We start from the raw sequence: 22,370 nt of genomic DNA, 5'->3' as shown, positions 1-22,370 counted from the left end.
TATCTATATCTATATCTATATCTATATCTATATCTATATCTATATCTATATCATCTATATCTATATCTATCTATATCTATATCTACCTATATACATAGATAGATATATATCTAGCCCTCCTGGCAGGTTAAAATCTATCTATCCTGGGTCTAAGCCAGAAAACCTAAAGATTTTATCCTTGGATCATCCTTCCTTAGGGACTCGCAGATGAGACTTCATTGAGATGTACAATAATACATTTACTTTGGCTTTCAGTCAAAGACACTAAGTAAGTGCTTATAGAGTCACTACATCTATTATAGGAATTTGTCCACCATAACATTCAGTTTTCCTCTAAAAATTACCATGATATTAATTTTTGGATTGTTTAGAGCCAAGAGAGCTTCATTTTGCTTCAGTAATACCCTTTTCTAAATAATTAAAACAAGGTATCTAATTCTTTTGGTATCCTATTTCACTTTGGATACCCAGAGAATCAGTTCAAAGTTCAATGCTCACCTACAACTGTGTTGATATTGTTGTATTTGCAATGTTTTTTAAATCGTGGTTTTCTAAATTACTGAAGTTTTCTCTTTTTAAAAAAATTTGGTCTTGGTCAACTGTTTTTATCTTACCTTAGACTAAAATAAATCAGTAAATAAGTAAAGGAGGTGACTGCTATTTGTTCTCCAGGAGCTGTTCTCTTTCTCACTAATTATGTACATGTATATGCATATGTGTGTGTGTGTATCCATATATTTATGTATTTATGTATTTTTATTTTTAGCACCTGAGACTAAAGACAATCCACAGTTCTTTTAGGCAAGGTGAGACCATGTGACTAATTCTGGCCAATGCAATGTAAGCAGATACTTTGTACATTGTTCTTCCCAGCTGGAATGAACACATAATGACTAGGGCTCTGATAACTGTTTACAGCACACCTAGTAGAGAAACAAGGCAGAAGTCTATGTTCTTCACATGTGAAACGCAATACCAGACTCTAACTCTCTAGGACTCCAGAATGTGAGAAAAAAGAAATTTCAATTTTTTTTTTTAATTAGTAAGCTCCTGATTGTTTTTCCATTAGAGAAGTACTTGATGCTAATGAACATTGACAAATTGATAGATCAGTAGAAGAGAGGTTTTGAGAATGAATAATAATTTCTAATAATACTGATTTGTTTAATCTAAATGATATCAAATGAGAAAAAGGTAAGCAATCAATCCTTTCAAATTATATGTAAAATACAGAACATCTTGATGATCTAAATATTTCTACATTTTAAAATGTATACTAATCTTTCAGATAACTGACAGAATTTGCTACTGTCCATTCAGTTGTATGGACAAAATATAAACATAGCCAATGACTATGCAGTGTGCAAAGAGTCTGAAGTAGGCCATGAAGTCAGGATCAGAATGAATTAAATAAATGCAAAAAAAAAAAAAAAAAAAAAAAGGAAGATTATATTCAGAAGAATGCAGATAAGCTTAGGAAATTCTAGAATTCTAGAATTAGAATTAGTCTATATTTTAAACACCTATCCATTGACAAACAAAAGGAAAGATGGTTCATAAAAGATCTTACTTGACTGATTCCTCTATCAATAATTTTAGACCATATGTATTCTCTATTTATCCATGGACCTCACAATCCAATATATTTCTAAAGTTTAACGGCAATTTAGTTACCAGAAAGCTGAATATCCTCCTCAAGGTGATAGTTAAACAATTAAGAATATTAATTAAATATATTGTAAAACTAAATGATCTGTGTGGCACAAATATTATTCTGATGTATGCTTTGATATGAAATTTTGCTGCCTTTTTTTTTCATTTTTACTCCTCTCTCTTTAGAGAAATTGTTTAAAACGCTAAATTATATTTCCTTAATATGCTAAATTTTCCTCTCAAAATTATTTTTAATTTCAATATTGAAAGTGAATCCCGAGGCAGATGGATCCTTTCAGAGTTTTATTGCCAAAGTCTGATACTGGCAAAATCAGCTAGAATTGATTAAAGTTATAGAGTAAAAACGTTTTTACTAAGGGCTCTTTTAAAGAAGGTTGATGAATTATTAATGGACATGCTTTTTACATTTTATGACTGAAATAAACCTTTATTACATCCTATCACTTCTCTACTAGATAGATGTTTTCAAGCTTTGTTTTTAAGCTCTTTTACAGATTCAGATCATTATTTATAAATCCTACCTCAGACCAGTTGTGCTTTATGAGGACAATCAGTCAATAAAGTGGACAGGTAAACATAGCAACAGAAATTAGATTGAAAGTCTAGGCTATATAATAGAAATACTGATCTCAGATATAGAAATCTAATAGAATACTGATCCTGGCTGAATTTCTTTTATCTATGCACCTATTTCCAATATTTATTCATTCACTGACTTATCTATTTAACATGAATTGAGTGGCTATAGCATCAAGGTACTACACTCAATATAGTGAGTATAGTACTCACTATAGTCAATATTGTAAAAAGTCATGAGCACCACTTTCAAAATACTCATAACTTAATATTGGAAAAGCCACATACTCAAAACAAAACAAAACAAAACAAAATCAACACACATCATAACTAGTACAACACAAAGCACCAGAGAAACACAATGGAAACTATATATAAAAAAAAAGGTCACTAAATCACCATTTTGGGAGTTAACATTTACACACTATTTTAACAGATAAGAAAAATTAGGAAAAAATGTCTCAAGATCACACAGTAGGTTACAGAACAGAAATTCATCATAAATCATTTTACTTCAACTTTGTATCTTTGGAGTTCAAAATTTTCAACCTACAGATTAAAATGTAGATCTCCATAATTTGTCTCACATTTTAATGAAATTTAAACTGGTGTGAGACTGGGAGAGACTCCAGATGCTTGACAGAGAAAAAAAAAAACAAAACACAATACTCTCTAGAGGAAGTATCATCATTTTTGGTCTTACATTATTCCTTCAAGTAATTGCTTGAATACAATATTCAAAACAGAAGTCAAAAATATCATGTAAAATGAAATTCTATTTCATATATAGAACTGGCAGAAATAGTATACAACAGAAATAGATCATTTAAGGACTCAGATACTGAAATTTTCAGATGCATACTGTAAAAATTATGTTACTGTGTTTAAGGAAATATAGGGCAAATTGATAGGAAATTGGAAACCATATGAAGTGTCATTACACAATTGGAAAGAACTAAAGAGAAATTTAAGAATTGGTAAAGACAATATCCAAAGAATTTAATGACTGAGTTAATGAGCAGATTAGAAACAGATAAAGAGAGAATTAGTGACCTGTAATAGCTCAGAATAAATGCCCATGGAGCAAAGGAATAAACAACTAGAAAATCCCAAAGCAAGAGTAAAGAGATGAGAAGCAGAAAGACAGGTAGTCTGATGATCCCAAATACTGCTAAGGATACGAAGAAACAGGAGCTATCATTCACTATTTCTGGATGTTTAAATTGGTTCAACACTTTATTTTTAAATTTTTAAAGTTTATTTATTTATTTTGAGAGAGAGAAAGAAAGAGCACAAGCAGGGGAGGGGCAGACAGAGAGGGGGAGAAAGAGAATCCCAAGCAGGCTCTGCACTGTCAGCACAGAGCCCAATGAGGGGCTTGAACTCACAAACTGCAAGATCATGACCTGAGCTGAAATCAAGAGTCAGCCTCTTAACTGATTGAGCCACCCAGGTGCCTGGTTCAACACTTTAGAAAACATCTTGACATGCTTGGTAGAGAATGGAGATGTTTATAGGCAAATTACTTTTGCCTGTTTTTGAATGTTACAGAAATATTTATCTAGCCATGAAGACATGTACAGCAATGTTCTAACAATTTCAATTCTTGGGTATGAACACTTAGAGAATTTTGGGTACCAAAATATATACCCAAGAATGCTTATAGCAGCATTGTTTGTAATAGCCCAAATCTGGAAATAATAAAAATCCAAATGTTCATCAATATGGAAAAGATAAATATAGTTTGGTATATGGATGCAATGTAATACTAAACAGCTTGAAATTTAAGAAACACAGTAACATGAACAGACTTTTAAAAGAATAATATTGGGTGAAAAAAACAATACTGGAAGAAAATAGTCTGATTCCATTTTTATAACATCCATAAAAAGGTAAAGTTAACTATATATTTAAGGATCCACACCCAGGTGGAGATACTCTGAAGAAAACCAAGGAGGTGATCACCTCTGGGTGGTTAGCTCTGAGATGTTGGTGAAGATATAATCAGAAAGATGCACAAGGAAAGATGGCTCCTGTAGTAATGAGAACATTCTAATTTTTGTTCTAGACAGTGGTTGCTGGTTGTTACTTAATTATTCATTAAATAATGATTTGAGCTTTTTTTTCTGTATGAGTGTTACATTGCATATAAACAAAAATAAAAGTATGGTAAGTGAGACCAGATAATGGAGGGCATTGAAGCCATATTCAGGTTTCTGCCTTTTATTTGGCAAGGAACTGGAGCTTTGTGGAAGGGAAATAGCATAATCATAAAGTAATTTTGAGAACAGAGTATAGGATGAATTGTGGCAGAAGCAAGGTCCAGGGGTCCTTTGCAACAATGCAGATGAATGACAAGAGATTATAGCCTGTGCCTATTTAACATATATTTCCAAAGTGTATACAGATGGCCTCGAGTCTTCTATTATACAGATGGGGAGTGCAGGTTGGGAGGGGGAAGAAATTATAAAAAGCCTGCCTTTAAAATTCATTTTCCAGCAATTAGTTTCAAAGAGTATTAATAGAACTGAGTTTAAGCTGGTGAAAACCTGTCTGTCTATTAAATGAAAACAAATTGCAGATTTCGATTTGCTGATCATTTGGATGACAGATTCTCTAAGCAGAATCCTCAGCAATTGGAATAAACAAAGCTTTCACAGAATGCCTGTAGTTTATCAATCTAACTGCATTAGCATGAGGACCCATAGACCTGCTTGTAGAAAAGAGTATTTCATTGGTTTGATAATTTCCATATTAGCAAGGATTTATTCACATCACTTGTTGGGTTATTAGATAATAACTTCATAATTCTGAATTTGTATTCAGTCACTTAAAAAATCTCATGCTAATTGCTTAGTTGATTTACAACACTGTTTGCCACTTGCAGATTTTGTAGCTAATTCCCGTATTTTAATAACTATGCAATATTGTTTGCTAGTGATAGAGTTGGCAAAAAGCATCTGACATTTCTGATAGGTACAAGTGACAAGCTCTATTGCCAAGGCTTTACTGAGAGCTGTTTAGAGGTTTTGGTACGCACAGCTTCACAGAACGCCGGGATGGAGAAACTAGGATTGAGTTGCTGAAAATTCCTTGTAATTCTGCTCACAGGCATAGCTCAAAAACATTAAAAATAGAATTAGAACATTTCTTAATGGCCTGTTTAAATTTTTTCCCCTCATAAAATATGCTCCTGGCTGAAGCAAACAAGAGTTGTCTTTATGCACAGTGTGAACTTGTATTTTGCTTAGGGATACAAAACTAATGACCACCATTCTCCTTGGAAAAAAAATCATTATTTTTTTTAAAGTTTATTTATTTATTTTGAGAGAGAGAGAGGGAGAGAGAATCTCAAGCAGGCTCTGTGCTGTCAGCTCAGAGCCCAATGAAGTGCTGGACCTCATGAACCGTGAGATCATGACCTGAGTCTGTAGCAAGAGTTGGATGCTTAGCGGTCTGAGCCACCTGCCCACAAATTATTATTTTTTTATGAATATTTGAAACTCTATAAGTTAAAAAGGCTAATTGTATGAAATTTGTTATTAAAAACATATTAAGATATCAGGATAGTAAAACAAACATGTTGAATATCTGCAGAGTAATAAACAGTCTAGGCGATGTAAGGAAAAGAATGAGTTGCTTGGAGAGAAGAAAAGCAGGTCACAGGGATATGCAACGAAAATGTTTTAAAAGGGGCTTTTGCAAAAGGATTTTATGGAAGAGCAAATATTTAGAAAATACTGCACTAAGCGTATCTTTCAAACTCCTTGTTTAAGTATTTTTATCACACAGCGTTCAAGTTATAAATCATAAAAGTAAATTTTAAAGCCCTTCTATCTTCCTAAAACCATATCTTACATATTATTTCTGACTCCTATTTTGTAGGCAGCTATTTAAATGAAAAAAAATACTTTGAATTGAACATAAAGCTATCAGTATGCGAAATAATTCATTTTAAAAATAAAATATTTGATTTTATACACTGCTTTCAAATCATGAAATGGTTACATCTTAGTGACTTATAGGCTAACTAGAGAGTGGCAAAACAACAACAAAAAAATGTTCATTTTGTTTTCATGAGTCTCTGAAAGAAATATAGGATGTTGTAACTGGGAATACAAGGTTACCAAGGACAATAGGCAATCACAACAATCCTAAGTACATTAGTTCTCATTTATTGATTTTCCCTAGCACGCACTTGAAAATACATTTTAGGAGACTAAGATTTTATGGACCATGTGATTATCATATATAAGCTTAGAAATACCAGACTCTCAGTTCGCTCTCTGAATATGACTGCTGAATCATATTTTTTGTTTGTTTGCTTGGTCCAAGTCCTCATTATTTTTGCTAAATTTAACACCTAAGTGAATCTAAGTGCACAGCCACATGGGAGAGTCAATTCTATTCTATAAATATTGTTAAAAGTTTACTAGGTACACAGTACTTCATAAGTGCAGTTATCCCAAGAAAAAGTATCCAGAACATGTTTTGAGACATAGCATATTGCAGTTGCAAGTTACAGGTGGCTACACCAAATGTAAGACGTCTACAAAATATTAAACTAAAGAACTTGGTAACATTTGACTTCAGAACGATGATGATATTTATAAGCTTTCTGGTTGATATATCGTGTTCATGTCAAAATATTGCAAAGAACAGTAATGTTAATAAATGTCAGCAGAACCTGATGATAAGATTTTATTTCCATCAGGATACAAAAACATTTAATAAATACAAACTAATTAAATATCAGAACACAGTGAAAGTCATATAAAATTAAACTTGGAATGTTTATGACTAATGGTATTTCTATCCAAAGTAATATTCCTTACAGGAAAATAGCAGAAATTCAGATTTTTTTTTCTTTTTTTTTTTAGTCATTCAAAAGAGTGTTAATGCCGGGCACATGTTAGGAATATGACAGTGAATAAAGCAAACAATAAACAGACATCTCTACCCTTCTGGACCTACATTACAATGGGAGGGACAGAAGACAAAAAATAAGTAATATATATGTTATGTCAGACGATGGTAAGTGCTGCAGGGAAAAATTAAACAAATAATGAGAACAAAGAGCATGTGAGAAAAGGCAGTGCCTTCAATTAGGAAAAGCCTCTGTAGAAAGAGCACCAGACTGAAAATAGACTAAGTGCAAAGGTGTCAGGCAGGAGTTTCTCTGACATGTTTGAGAGATGGAGGGACACTAATGTGGCAGAAACCTACGGGACTAGAATCAAATAGGATATGTCTGAGCAGTAATGGGTATGTGTCAGGTGGAGCTTAAACAGGACCTTTAAACTTGTAATGACTTTAGCTGTTACTTCCACGGAGATGGACAGCCAAATAGGCTCTGAACAGAGGAGGGACATGATCTAATATGTTTAACACTTTACTAGACACTTGACAGTTACTATTGACAATAGATTGGAAGGAACAGGACAGAAGCTAGGAGATCAATTACAAGTCCTTTGCAGTAAACTAGAAGTGAGCTGATCATAACTTGGTAGGAAAATGGATTTGATAAGAAGAAATTGGATTGCTGGTAACTCATAAAAGTAGAGCTGATGGGATTCATTGAAATACTAGATGTGATATTTAGTGAGAAGTGAGTGTTATAAAGCTATGCCATACTTCCTAGGGGGCATCAGGCATCAGTGTTATAAAGCTATGCCATACTTCATGGGGGCATCAGGCTTCAGAAGAGTATGGACTTCTGAGACTCTCCATGAATGTTTTTTATTTGGGGTATGTGTCAAATTCTATTAAAGGAATTATAACTTTCAATAAACGTAGTCAATAAACTAACATCCAACCAAAGAGAGTATTTTGTGAAAACCTACAACACTGAATACAAAATTAATACACATTCAAATTTAATAGAAGAATTAAAATATGTGTTTTCTTTTTTTCTGCATAATTGTGACTCATATAATCAGCTAAAAGGGAAATTATATTTATTGGAAGAAATTGCAAATGTTAAAATCATCACAATCTTTAAAGATTAAATTTTAAAGGGACAAAGTCCAATAGCAAACACTGAGGATGAATTATTTATTTTTGTTCTCTTAACACACCTTTGAAAAATACAAATTAAAATAAGTTGAATTATTTTATTTATTGCTCATCAGACTGACAAAGATGAAAAAGAATGTTAATGTTTATCAACAAGCATGTGAAGAAACAGTCTTTCTTATACACCACTTATGTGAGTGAAAATTGCAACAGCTTTTCAAGCAAACAAATTCACAGTAGGAAGGCAAATGCCTTCATATTTTTATATTATTTCTTCTGGTAATTTTACATCTAAGAGGGTAATCATAAATACACACTAGAATGTATCTAAAAGAATGTTCATTGAAACTTCTCCAGTGAGAGCTTGAAAACAAACTAAATGCTCAAAAAGTATGGATTTTTTTTTTTTTTGTAAGTGTATCTGTATGATCAACTACTACACAGCACATTCAGTCATCAACCCCAGTGTCTCAGTGCCCTGGTACTGTGCCATCTGCTCAGACTTGGGCCACAGGTCATTTTCTTAAACCAAGAATAACATTTTTAAGTTTGGGATTGGTTTGTTTTTGTTAGTGTTTTAGATAGATTAAAGATATCACTTTAAGAACATTGTTTTAATGTGCATTCAATACATTTCAGTGAATGAGAAATAAAAATGTTGAGTTTCAGCTGACATGTTGGAAATTATATACAAGCCTGGGTAAGTTAATGGAAGTTTGAAGCAAATGTAAAGATAATTCATCAGGTAGCTGGGATAAAAAAAAACAAAAAACAAAAAACAAAAAACAAAAAAACAACTATTGATCACATCTGCTGTACAAAAGCTATTTCTTTACATTAAAAATATTCATTCATATATTGCTAAATAGGAAGAAAATGCACAAACTATCCATGAATGTGTGTGTCTTAGTTAAGGTTATTATAAAAAATTACCATGAACCAAGTGGCTTAAAAAATACTTATTTCACATAGTTCTGGAGGCTAGGAAGTCCAAGATCAAGGTGCTAATAGATCCAATGTCTAATGAGGGGCTTGGCTGCCCCATGTCACTTGGCAGAGACCAGAGAGATCATTATTGTGTCTCTTCTTATGAGGGCTCCACTCTCATGACCAGCTTACTCTCAAAGGCCTCAGCTAAAAATACCATCACATGGGGGATTGGTTTCAACATATGAATTTTCAGTCCATAGTGGTGTGTGGTTTGAAAAATAATGATAAGTAATAATAATAGCTGAAGACACCTGTATACGACTTATTATATGCTGGGCACTTTTCAAGTGCTATTTGTATATTTATGCCCAATAGTCCTCTGAGTTTAGAATCATAATTATCTCCATTATTATGGGTAAAGTAACTTAGTTTTGTTTAGCTCATAAGTGAAAAAACGCTAAAATATTTAGTTAAGTTTTTGATGGGGGAATTATGAATGATTTTGCTATTAATTTTTGTTTTCCACATTTTCTAACTTATCATTGAATATATAATACTTATTTTAACATTTGTTTGATGAATCAGTCTAAAGTATGAGGGAGAGGCCAGGGTTGGGAATAAAAATTTGTTTATAATTTTCAAAAATAAAGGAGAGCCTAGATGGCTCAGTTGATTAAGCATCAGACTTTAGCTCAGGTCATGATCTCGCAGTTTGTGAGTTCGAGCCCTGCATCGGGCTCTGTGCTGACAGCTTACAGCCTGAAGCCTGCTTCAGATTCTGTTTTTCCCTCTCTCTTTTCCCTCCCCTGCTTGCACTCTGTCTCTCTCTCATTCAAAAACTAAATAAACATTTAAAAAATTAAAAGAAAAAAGAAGAAAGTAAATGAAGTCATTAAGGGGGAAAGTATAGAAACATTCAGAAATGGAATTTTGGAAAAAGAGACTTCAGCAAAGGAGATAGAAGGAATAGAGAGGTCAGAAGAGAATCAGGAAAGACACTGCTAGAGGACTCAAGAGAGGACAGGGTTTCAAGGAGTAAGTTGGCAATGGATTCTAATGTAGGTAATGGGTACAGAGAGATAAAATGTGAAAACGCCCATCATTTGTCAAGTAGGAGATCATGATGATTTTTGGAAAGTAGTTTCTTTGGAGAAGTCAAAATAGAAGCCTAGTGGCTGGAGAATGAAAAATGGAGTGGAGACAGAACTAGTCTGAGACACATGAGAAAGAATTAGTAGAATAAAGGAAGTTCAGAGCCCAAGCATTTTTTTTTTTTTAACCCAAAGCATATTTCAGGCTAAGGGAAGAAGCAAATAAAAAACACCAACAATAATAAAAAGCTTGCATGAGGCCTGTGATATCCTTTTCACTTTATATTCATCATCTCACTTAGTCCTTGGAATACTCCGGTATTGTTATTGTCATATTACAAATGGGAGAACTGAAACTTGGAGAACAGAGTAGATAAGTAATGTTCCTGACCTCACAAGCTCATGAGAAAGATTGAAATTTGAATCCAGTGTTGTCTGATACTAAAGACTGTATTCTTTGATGAGGGAGCATAAGGCAAGCTGAGGGCAAAATAGAAGCTAGCATACTTCCCCACCCAGGTGTGATGTGTGTGATATTCCTCAGGCACTCCTGGCTGCCTGAGGACAAAGGAAAGGAAAGAAAACAAATGGTTAGCTATAGAGACCACAGTCATGTAGGACATGAGTCTCCATCACTTTAAAAATATCTTAGTAAATTACAAAAAAAAAAAAAAAAAAGGCAATCTTATCAATAGCCTAATCTCCAGAAAGCTATAGACTCGGTTTTCTGGAGCCCCAACATCACCCTCCCCTCTATAGTAATGCTCAAAGGCAAGAAGGAAATGGCAGGTAAAATTAAATTTCTTTATAACCTGCAGTCTATTGACAAATACTTGAGGCAAATATAGAGTATAACATTTCTCTAGGAAGCCCCTACCATCCTAATGCTAATGCCTTACTAGAGGACAAAACATTTAGCTGACAATATCAAGGCCTCAGTTATCTTAGGAGAACTTTTTAGCATATGAAAGTCCTTCTGGAGGCCTCCCCTTTGCCTTTCCCTACCCCAACTCCATAGTATATAACCAGTCACTCTTCACAACCCCAGTGTAGCTCTTTCTGCCCATGACTCCTGTCCATGTACTTTAATGAAATCACCTTTTTTCACACACACACACAAAATCTTTAAGAATTCTTTCTTGGCTGTCAGCTCTGAAACCCCCCATCACTACAAAACCTCATCATTCTTCACTACTAATTTAGACTGTCTTCAGCATTTGGTATGTTCACATGCTTGGGGTGGTGGGGAGGAGTTTCAGAAACCACATAGCAGATACAAGAAAAACAACTTAGTCTTTTAATACATGGTGGTATTGATGATGGAGCATAATGCAGGCTAGGGAAAAGTACAAGCTAGCATGGAATCCGTCCACCACTCCTGCCCTCCCTCCCTACCCCCTGCCTGGGTGGGGCATGTATGATGTTCCTTGGACATTCCTGGGTACCCAAAAACAGGAAAGGGAAAAAGAAACAAACAAACAAAACACACAAATGTTTAAACTGATAAGACTCTCCAAGAGTTTACAACAAAAAGGCAATCCCATCAAGAGCCTAAAGTCCAGGAACTCCTTTATTGTCTTAATGTTAATGTTTTGCTAGAGGGAAAAACAACCTTAGTTTCACAATAGCTAAACCTCCAGTAATCTGTGAGTCTTTAGCATATGAAAATCTCTTTGGAAACTTCCCTTTTGACTTTGTCTCCAGCAACCATTCTTCACAACCCCAGCGTAGCTCTTTCTGCCCATGGGGCCTGTCCCTGTGCTTTAATAAAGTCACCTTTTTGCACCAAAGATGTCTTCAAGAATTCTTTCTTGGCTATCAGCCCATGAACCCCACCATCACCCCAAAACCTCATCAGTTTCTCAACCAATCATTCTTCCTCTCTCTTTCCACACTCCATAGTCTCAAGCTCCTTTTCATTTCTAAAGTAGAGTTATTTACACACTCTTCTTCTGAATTCACACTTCAACTTTAGTCAGCATATTGATGGGATCACAGTTTTAGCACAAAGATTATTTTAAAGTGAAAACATTTAAAATCTTATCTGAACTTTCCTTATCTGACTAAAGCAGAGCCTCCTGAAACTTCAACTGCCATTAACCCTCCTCCAGGGGAGTTTCTTGCAAATTCCAGGAAGGAGACAGACATTTCATTCCCTTTAGAATTAAACAAACAAACAGTAGACCCTTCCCTTCTTTCCTTTTTGAAGGAAATCTGCCTTCAATTTGCTTTTTGAAGGAAATCTGCCTTTCCTTGTTAATCTGCCTACTGCCCCTTAATTCACAGGCCCTCCAGCATTGGAACCTAAGAGGGTGGAGGAAAAGTTTCTCTCCCATCAGTCTCAAGTTTTTTGTTTTTTGTTTCTTTTTTTCCTGAACAAAGATGGTCTCTTCCCTAAAAGGAGATCTGGAGAGAACAAGGCACTTAATAATTTCTCTAGGCCCATTCTATATCCTTTGTAGAAAATGTACTCACTATTTCTGCCACTGGCCTGCCTGATCTAAGGTTTTAAGAATAAGGTGACAGGTTTTCTATTTCTAGTGAGCTGAATGCTTTCTGAAGGATGTACCTTTTCCTTTTGATTTTATTACGAAGCACAGTGGGAAGCTTAAAAGAAAAGATCTCCTGCATAGAGGGCAGAAACGTAACAGTAGAAAGCAGAAAGGTGCTGATATTTAAAAGAAAGAAACAAATCTATGGGGATTTACAAAATGTAGAGAAGTCTGAACTTAAAGCTACAAAGACAATATTCTGTTTCACAAATTAATAAGCATATGAAAAAGATTACCTGAAATGTTATTAAAAATAATAATAAGACATAAAAATGACCTCTGTGCCAGCTCTTATCAGGGTTGTGGATATGAATTACAGGGTTGAATTAATTATGGAGACACATATTAAGGAATTAGAGGGAGATTCTGATAATTTACTGGAAAATATAAAGATGTAGAAAACTTTTTTTTTTTGTATTGCTATAGTTTAGTGTATAATAAATCAGAATACTTAGCCTAAACCAGCCCTAACACTTATCCTGTCTATGACATCCTTCATAGAGCAAAAGTCACTTAGGAATGTCAAAAAATAAGCATTGGTCCTATTTATTCTTGCATTCCACAAACCGTCTTAGGTTTGTGTTCCCAAAAGGAACGCTATGTGTATTAAAATGCATCTTGGTTCTTGGAGTTGATAACCAAAGGTCATTCTTAAAATTTGAAAGGACTAATAAAACAAAGGTGAGATATTTTTCAAACTCTTTGTTCTTGATGAGTGATCACTTTTTTATTCTCCTTGACTTTTAAAAAAGTAAAAGACCTTGCTTTCAAATGCTAATCAGTTTCTTCTTTCTTCCCCAATAGACTTCAGACCATTCTGCTTCAAATCTTCATTTTCTTGAGTGCTTTATTGACCATGGTCTTGGAGATTATATGTGGCTCAGAACAACATACAGCTTGTTATTTTTAACTTAACTGTGGAACACATTACTCTATATAAGAATCAGTGGGAAAAAATTAGTTTGAACATTTCATTTTCCCATTTCACATATCATGCCACTAGCAATGGTTAAAATTTTTTTAAAAAGAGGAGAAGAAAAATAAAATGAAAATAAATAAAATAATGTCTACCAAAGAAAAAAAAACCCTTAAAAAAATATAAAGTTCATTTTCTCATGCTAACTTCCATCACCCAGAGAACCTGAAATTCTGGCTAAAAGATCTTAAACATGTAAGAATCACAGTTCTGTTTCCAGCATGATTGCCTTTCTGTTTCCAGGTTAAAATAATTAGTACACAGTTTACATGGAGATGCTGTGAAATGACACCTTAAAACCCAAACCTCTTTGTATTCCAACCGATCATTAAAAAACCCAAGGGGTGTATTCTGAAAGAGTATGCATTTGCCTTCCTTTCCTTGACCAATTTTTCCATTTCTGGGACCTCGATGCAGTATGGTGGTTATCTCCTTGACTGACTCCTGCTTCCCTGGAGGGAGCTGAATTTGAATAGCTGGTTGTGTTCTGGAAGCTGACAGATGAGTAAGCTACTCCCATGTTGAATGCTTTTTGGAGGTATCTCTTCATTTCAGACTACCCTAGGGTCCCATTTAGTTCAACGGATACCGATTTGATAAATGGTTCCCTATTGGTCAAAACCTGTTCCTGTGTCCCTGAAAGAATCTTAATCCTACTTAAAGTCTAGCCCCTCACTGGAAAGGCTGCCATCCAACTCCATGGCTCTTTGAGAGGCACTGGGGAAGCATGCTAGGTTTTCTCAAAATTTATTTCCTTTGTAAACATAAATCTAATTATTACATTTTAATTCAAAATTGCTTTTCCTTACTGATTGGGAAGCATTCTAAAACATAGGCAAAGACAACTTCCTGTGATTTTTTTTTCATGTGTTTATCCAAGGCTAATTTAGGTCAACTATGAAACAGCAGCACCATCAACATGCTATTAAAGTTCAAAAATGGCAGATGAAATATTCATCTTCTTGATAAGAAGCTGGACCTTTTGAGAGGTCAGGGCAACATTTACGACATCAATATAACACGATACATAGGACTATCCCACTTTATAGCTATCTAACTTTGCTCACCTAAATATCTATTAATTGCTACATATTTCAAAGATAAACACATGCTTTTCATATATCCTTTTAAAGTCTTGGTAGAAAAAGATCCCCCACCCCAAATGAAATCTTTTTCTAAAGTCTCTACATCATATGTGAGTTATGGGAATTGATCTGCTTCCTCTCATTTTTTGCCCAGCTCTGTAGTTTCTCCATATGCATTTACAACCTATTACTCAGCCAAGACTCAGAATTTCTGCAAGTATAAATACCTCCTCAGTGGCTCCCTCTATTCCAGAGCATGTCCCTAAATTACCAACCAACTCAGCCTTCCCAAACTTATATCTCTAATTTCTAAACTCAGTGAGGCTGACAAGCTCTGGTTTGGATTTATTCCTGTGCCTCTAGTATGGAAATTGCCACCAGCCAGAAATCTGGGGTGATTATTGGGATCACTTAGTTGTTTCTAACCTCTTAGTAATCAAAATCCTTTTTCACCTGCTAACCAATGTTTGAAGGTTTTTCCATTCTTTGCTCAGTTTTCTAGTTGTTTAGAAGAACAATTTAGTCTAGTACTTGTTCCTCTATCATGGGTGGTTAGGGAGTCAGACAAACACAAATTCAATGCTTAGTTTTTACCATATAGGTAACTTGAAGAAGTTATTTAAAAAAAAATTTTTAAGGCTTATTTATTTTTGAGAGAGGCAGAGGGTTAGCAGAGGAGGGCAGAGAAAGGGAGACACAGAATCCAAAGGAGGCTCTAGGCTCTGAGCTGTCAGCACAGAGCCTGACATAGGGCTCAAGCCCTCGAACCATGAGATCATGATCTGAGCTGAAGTCAGATGCTCAAGCAACTGAGCCACTCAGGTGCCTCTTGAAGAAGTTATTGAATTAGCTATAAGTCTAGGTCATATCAAGAAAATGTAAATAATAATCTTGAGGGTTCCAAGAAAGCAGGAGATATTAAAATATGAAGAATAAGATTTTTAGTAACTGTGTTCTAAGGGTTAGCTGGTAACATTATCTATAAGTTTTAATGATTATTAAGTCATTAATAGATCCCTTTTTGTAACTCCAAAGAGTAAACTCTATAGCAGAACCATCTCTCTAGTTTTTATTTTTATACTTATGTTTATTTCTGAGGAATTCTATTTAAGGACCGGTCTTGTGTTCTTGTAACTATGCTTAAAACCATTGAATTGGTGAAAGATAACTTAAAACATCAAAGTCACCTTGACATTTGAGCTTCTTTCAGATACAGTGGTATAATCCAATTCTGAAAGTGAAGTATAATATAGTTCATATAATTTTGTTTAGAATACTGCAGAAATTATGGAGGTTATATAGACCCACTGGGTCTACATCTTTGAATTTGCAAATGACTGTCAATATCTTACTAAACACCTGGAAACAACTAGTAAATCTATTTTTCAGAAGTAAATTATATAATACATCTCTGAAATATTTATTCATTATTAAGTCCGAGAGTTCAGTAGATGTGCTGGCAAGGCAAGCACAAGTCCGAGAGTTCAGGTTTCAGCTTCCAAAAGGAAAAACATCCGGTCATACATAGTTTCTCAGTGCAATAGTGATACTCACACATGTCTGCATGACAGCAATCATCTTAAAAATTGGTGTGATGAGAAAGAATAAGATATTGTCAAGCCATTGTCATGCATCAATTCTCATGATGATTTTATTCAGTCAGTACTGAAGTGAACACATATTCATGTTACTATAAATTACATCAGGTGCATAGGCCATCATTTGCATATAATCCTCAAGTGTCTGTTTATAAAAATCACATTCTTCCCTTTTCTCTCACATAAGATGGGTACAATCAGCAGAAGAGACAACAAAATATGTGTACATTATGGAGCTATGTTTACTGATTACACTGTTTCCATAACAAAAATGAGAACCATTTTATCTAAACTGCAGGCTAGATCAAAATTGTAATGATAGTATCTTTAACTTGATGCACCTTATCTAAATTATATCATGCTAACCTCATTTTCACAAGCAAATTTCTAATTGACTTGTCTCCAAAGGGGCTCTTAAAAAAAATAACTTACACACAGGCTGCTGGAATTTTCAGCATTTCAATTTCACTTATTTCAGGAAACATTCATATTTACTTTTAGGATACTTTAAATTCTTGATGTCTGCATACTTTTACATATACTCTTTACATTGTGGCATACACCTTCCCTTCTACTTATGCCTTGATAATCCTTGCTCATCTTTCAAAATTAATTTGGTCATCCTTTCTTTAAGCCTCTCCCACTGTGCTAGAGTTGGATGCTTCTTTTATGTTTTCCCTTAACCCTCTGTGCATAAAAAGAACTAACACACACACACACACACACACACACACACACACACATATACTTCCTAATGCCAGGCTGTTGTAAGTCCTTTGTTCTTTGCATGCATTAATTCCTTTAATTTTCATAGCAGCTCTCTGTGGTAGATAATATTATTTCCATTTTACAGATGAAGAAATAGAATCACAGAGAGTTGGAGAACTGGGGATTTCAATATAATCCGGTTCCAGACGTTTCTTTTCTTTTCTTTTTTTAAATTACTTCATTGAGATATAATATACATAGATATAATTCACTTCAAAGTGTTCACAATTCAGTGGCTTCAATGTATTCACAGACATGCTACTACCACTATAATCAGTTTTAGAACATTATTCCCCAAAGAACTCCAGTTCCTGTGGGGAATAAACTTAGGAATTCCCTGAGCTTGCACCAATGGGTTAACAAGGCATAAAGAATTAGAAAGCCATGGGACGTTCACACCCAAGTTTGGGTAAACAAGTTTAGGTAAATAGGTATAGGCAAGGCAGGGCAAAGGACCCAGTATAGATAGGGAAGGGCAAAGGCCTCAGTACAGGATAAAGGTATATGAGGTAAAAAAGGTTAGGTATTCAGGGCAGAAACACCCCCAACTTAGTACAATAGCAGAAAGCTGCTTTCACAGAAAGGAAGGATCAAATTAGGTAAACAGGTAAATAGGGCTATAGACTGCTGCAGGGCAAAGTTGCCCAGAGCAGAGCTAATTAGCAAAACACAGGTGCCTTGTTGACCCTGAGGTAGCAAACTCTGTCTTTCTTGTCCCCTAGACCAGTTTAGGTAAACAGAGGTGGTGTCTCAAGTCTGTCATAAACAACCTTCTGCCCTGGTGCCAGGATTTTGGTTTGTATTAACCCAAACCCCTAACCCCACAGATCTTCATGCCCAGGAGTTAATGTTCACAGTTTCATTGTCTCTTTGTGCACGTCCATCACCATGTTTGTAAGCCTTCTGATCCTAATAAAAGAGGAGCAAGGACCCTTAATCAGGGCTCTTGTCTTCTCCTGGACATTAGCCATCTCTTGCTTTTTTAATTCTGCGTCCCGCTTTCTTGATGGACAAGAAAGAACTCCAGACCCAGAGTCGACTACAAGTTCCCCTTAGCCATTATATCCCAACCCCCTAATTTTCTCCAGCCTTAGGCAATCACTAATTTTATTTTCTATGCCTATACATTTGCCTATTTTTGACATTTCACATAAAGGAAATCATATGATAAGTTATCTATTGTAACTGGAATCTTTCATTTAGCATAGTTTTCAAGGTTGACCCATGTACCATGTTACTGATGCTTTATTTTATTTTATTGCCAAATAATATTCCATTTTATGGGTATACTGCTTTTATTTATCCATCCATCAGCTGATAGACATTGAGTTGTTCCCCCCCTTTTTTTTTTGCTTTATTCATAAAGCTATGAATATTTGTGTGCAAGTTTTTGTGTGTACATAAGTTTTCATTTCTCTGGGGCATATATCTAGAGTGGAATATCATATAATAACTCTGTGTTTAACCATTTGAGAAACTTCCAGACTGCTTTCTGAACCAGCTACACTATTTTATATTCTTACCAGCAATGCATGAGGGTTCCAATTTTTCCACAACCTTGTCAACAATTGCTATACCTGTCCTTTTGATGTATAACCTTCCTAGAGGGTGTGAAGTGGTAGCTCATTATATTTTTCATTTGCATTTCTACAAGGGCAAATAGTTTTGGGAATCTTTTAATGTGCTTATTGACAATGTATACACATTCTTTGAAAACCTGTCTGTTGAGATCCTTTGCCTATTTTTGATTGGTTTATTTTTCTTCTTCATATTGAACCATTCCAACTTTATTGTTTATGTATACTAGATACATGATTTGCAAACATTTTTCTATCAAGCTGTGGGTTGTCTTTTCAACTTTTTTGATTCTGCCCTTTGAAGTATATGTTTTTAATTTTGATGAAATCCAACATTTTGCTTTCCTGTTGTTTGTGCTTTGAATGCCATATCTAAGAATCTATTGCCAAAATAAAGTTACTAAAGTTACACCTATGTTTTCCTATAACAGTTACATAGATTTAGCTCTTACATTTAAGTCTATGTGATCCATTTGGAGTTAATTTTTATATATGGTTTGAGGTAGGGAATGAATTCATTCTTTTGCATGCGGCTACCTAGTTGTATTTGCATGATTTTTGAAAAGACTATTCTTTCCCCATTGAACGGTTTTGACACTCTTGTTTAAATTCAATTAACCATGGATATATGCGTTAATTCTGGTCTCTCAGTTCTATTCCACTGATCTAAATGTCTACCTTTAACTAATAAGTTGCTATCTTAATTATTATAACTATTAGTAAGTTATGAAATTGAGAGGTGTGTCTTCCAACTTTGTTCTTTTTCACGACTCTCTTTTGTTGCCTTTTTCCGCTTACACCGGTTCCGTTGCATTTCCACATGAATTTTAGAATCAGCTGGTTAATTATGGCAAAAAAAAAAAAAAAAAAAAAAAAAGGAGCTAGAATTTTGATAGGAATTTCACTGAATCTATAAATCTATTTGGAGAGTGTTGCCATCTTAACAATAATGAGTCTTCTAATCTATGACCACACAATATCTCTTCATTTATTTAGAACTTTTTAATTTCTTTCAACTATGTTCCAAAGCATTCAATGGACAAAAATTGCAGTTATTTTGTTAAGTTTATTCTTATTTTATTGTTTTTGATATATTTAAATGGAAGTGCTTTATTAATTTCCTTTTTATATTTTTCATTGCTAGCATACAAAAATACAATGGATTTTTGTACACTGATCTGTACCCTAAAAAATTTTTGAACTCATTTATTAACTCTAACAGTGTGCATATGTGTATGTGTGTATGTACACACTTTGCTTTAGGGTTTTCTATATGTAAGATCATGTCATCTACAAATAGAGAAAGTTTTACTTTTTCTTTTCTAATATTATTCCTTTTATTTAACTTCCTTGCCTAATTGTGCTGGCTAAAACTTCCAGAACAATATTGAATAAGAATAGTGATAACTGACATCCTTGTCTTTTTACTAACCTTAGGAGAGGGAGCTTTTAGTTTTTCACCAGTAATATGACACTAGCTGATGAATTTTTTTTATAGATGTTCTTTCCCAAGTTGAGGAAATTCTCTTCTATTACCATATTATTGAGTGTTTATCATAAAATAGTCTTTGATTTTATTAAATTCTTTTTCCACATCTATTGAGATGACTTTGTGGATTTATTCTTTTTTTTTTAAAATTAATGCTATATATTACATTGATTTTCAAAAGTTGAGCCAATCTTGCATTCCTAGGATAAATTCCACTTTTTATATGTGCCTTCAGTTAGTTTGCTAGCATTTTCTTGAGAATGTTTGTGTCCATATAGATATTGTGTCATATTCATTATAGTCATTAAGCTCTATGAATCACTGGCTGATTGCTTTATTGTTTTCAGTAATGTCCTGGGTCAAAAATTGCTCATTTCTTTGAACAAAATTTTATTTTTGAAGTCAGACTTTAAAATTCATTCTGACTCCAGGAAGTCTATTTTTAGCTATCTCTTTCCCTGGTTTTCACTGGTGAACTAGTTGGCTTATAACTTAGCTTGTTGCTCTTAATTAAGACCATTAGACTTAATTTCCCTATACTGTTTCAAATAATTGGAGAATGCTTAGGTGCTCTCTTTTCTTATGGACTCTATCTTCCCTAAGCAAATTCTTTGTGCCACTACCCTGAGTACTGGGTTGGCTGGAAGCCTCTGGTCTTCTCTACTTCCCTTTGTTGGCTTGGAACCTCTGGCCTTGGAGCAAGCTGGAGTGATAGAGATCAAGGTCCCAGTATTCCAGGCCTGCTACACCTGTAGCAAAACCTGCATCCTGGTGGTGGGAGCTACATGGAGAAAGAGAGTCCCCAAAATGTTGCCCACTGTCACCAGGAATTTAGCCTCTTCAGATTGGAGATGGAAGGTACAAGAAATGCTAACTGCCTGTCCCTCCAGATAAAATAATTCTTGATTGGGAATTTAGGGGCAGGGGAACCCTGTCTTCTTGGGATAACAGCTTGGAGTGGAGCTTCCATCAAATTAAGTAGGGCAGGGAGTGAGGTGGAAGAAGAAGGAGTGGGATGACGTTCAGATGCCACAGACTCTTGTTCTTACTGAGTTTTAGATTTTCTTGAATAAGTGTTACTTTATTTTCTGTATGCCCTTAGAAAAATTTCCAGACTTTAAATGACTTTATTTATTAGTTTGTTTGTTTACTTACTTTTTTGAAACTTTGGCTGTTTGCTAGGAAGTGGGTCCATGAACTCCTCACTCTGCCAACTTGGAGGTGGAACTTCTCCACTGGAAATTTCCCGAGCCAGAGATGCCATTTTTGACTGAAGCCCTGAACCAAACTGCATTATTTATTAACTCTTCCAAAGGAGCTCTCTTCAGACATTGCTGTAGGAGCTATGGAGCTTGCCACCTGCCTGCTGTGAGTACTTGTCCAGTGGGGTCTCTTGTCACACTTACTCTCTCAGCCCCTAACTTTGCCTCTAGTCTCAGAAGGATGACAAGCTGAGACCTCAAGAAAGCTTAAATCTCTGTGGGGGTTCAAAATGATGAAGGTCTTTCAGTAGCAAAAACAAGGCTATGTCTTCAGCAAAAAAATGAGGACAATGAATTTCAGGGCTATTACTAAGGCATTTTTTTTTAAGTTATCTATTAATATAGAATGTATTTAAAGCTAACTTGGAATCAAACACAATTTTCTTATGAGACAATATAATTAGATACACAGACTTCTAGAAATGTTTACAGTTTATAATCTGGGGCTTTTTTTTTTTTTCAGGTATTTTTTGTTGCTACTGCCCATTTTTCCTCTACAAAGTACAAACTTCACTAGGAGGAGAGTTGTGGTGGCTCTCATTAGCAGGTTTTCAAATTAAGGTAACAGTAACTGGGCCTAAAAGTCACGATTCTGCAATTTATGTCTTTTTCCACCTTAGGGTCTTTTAAATAATTTCCCACAAAAATCTAAAGATTGATGACAATGATTAATTATGCTTTTGTGATCACTCATTCACACTTCTTCTTTTCTTCAGTTAATTTACACGTCGTTGTTCTACTGTAGACACAATACATCTTATATTTAAAAACACCGTA

Source organism: Panthera uncia, chromosome B1 (assembly GCF_023721935.1).
Source record: "Panthera uncia isolate 11264 chromosome B1, Puncia_PCG_1.0, whole genome shotgun sequence".
Classification (NCBI taxonomy): Eukaryota; Metazoa; Chordata; class Mammalia; order Carnivora; family Felidae; genus Panthera; species Panthera uncia.
This window is presented reverse-complemented; position numbering follows the sequence as displayed.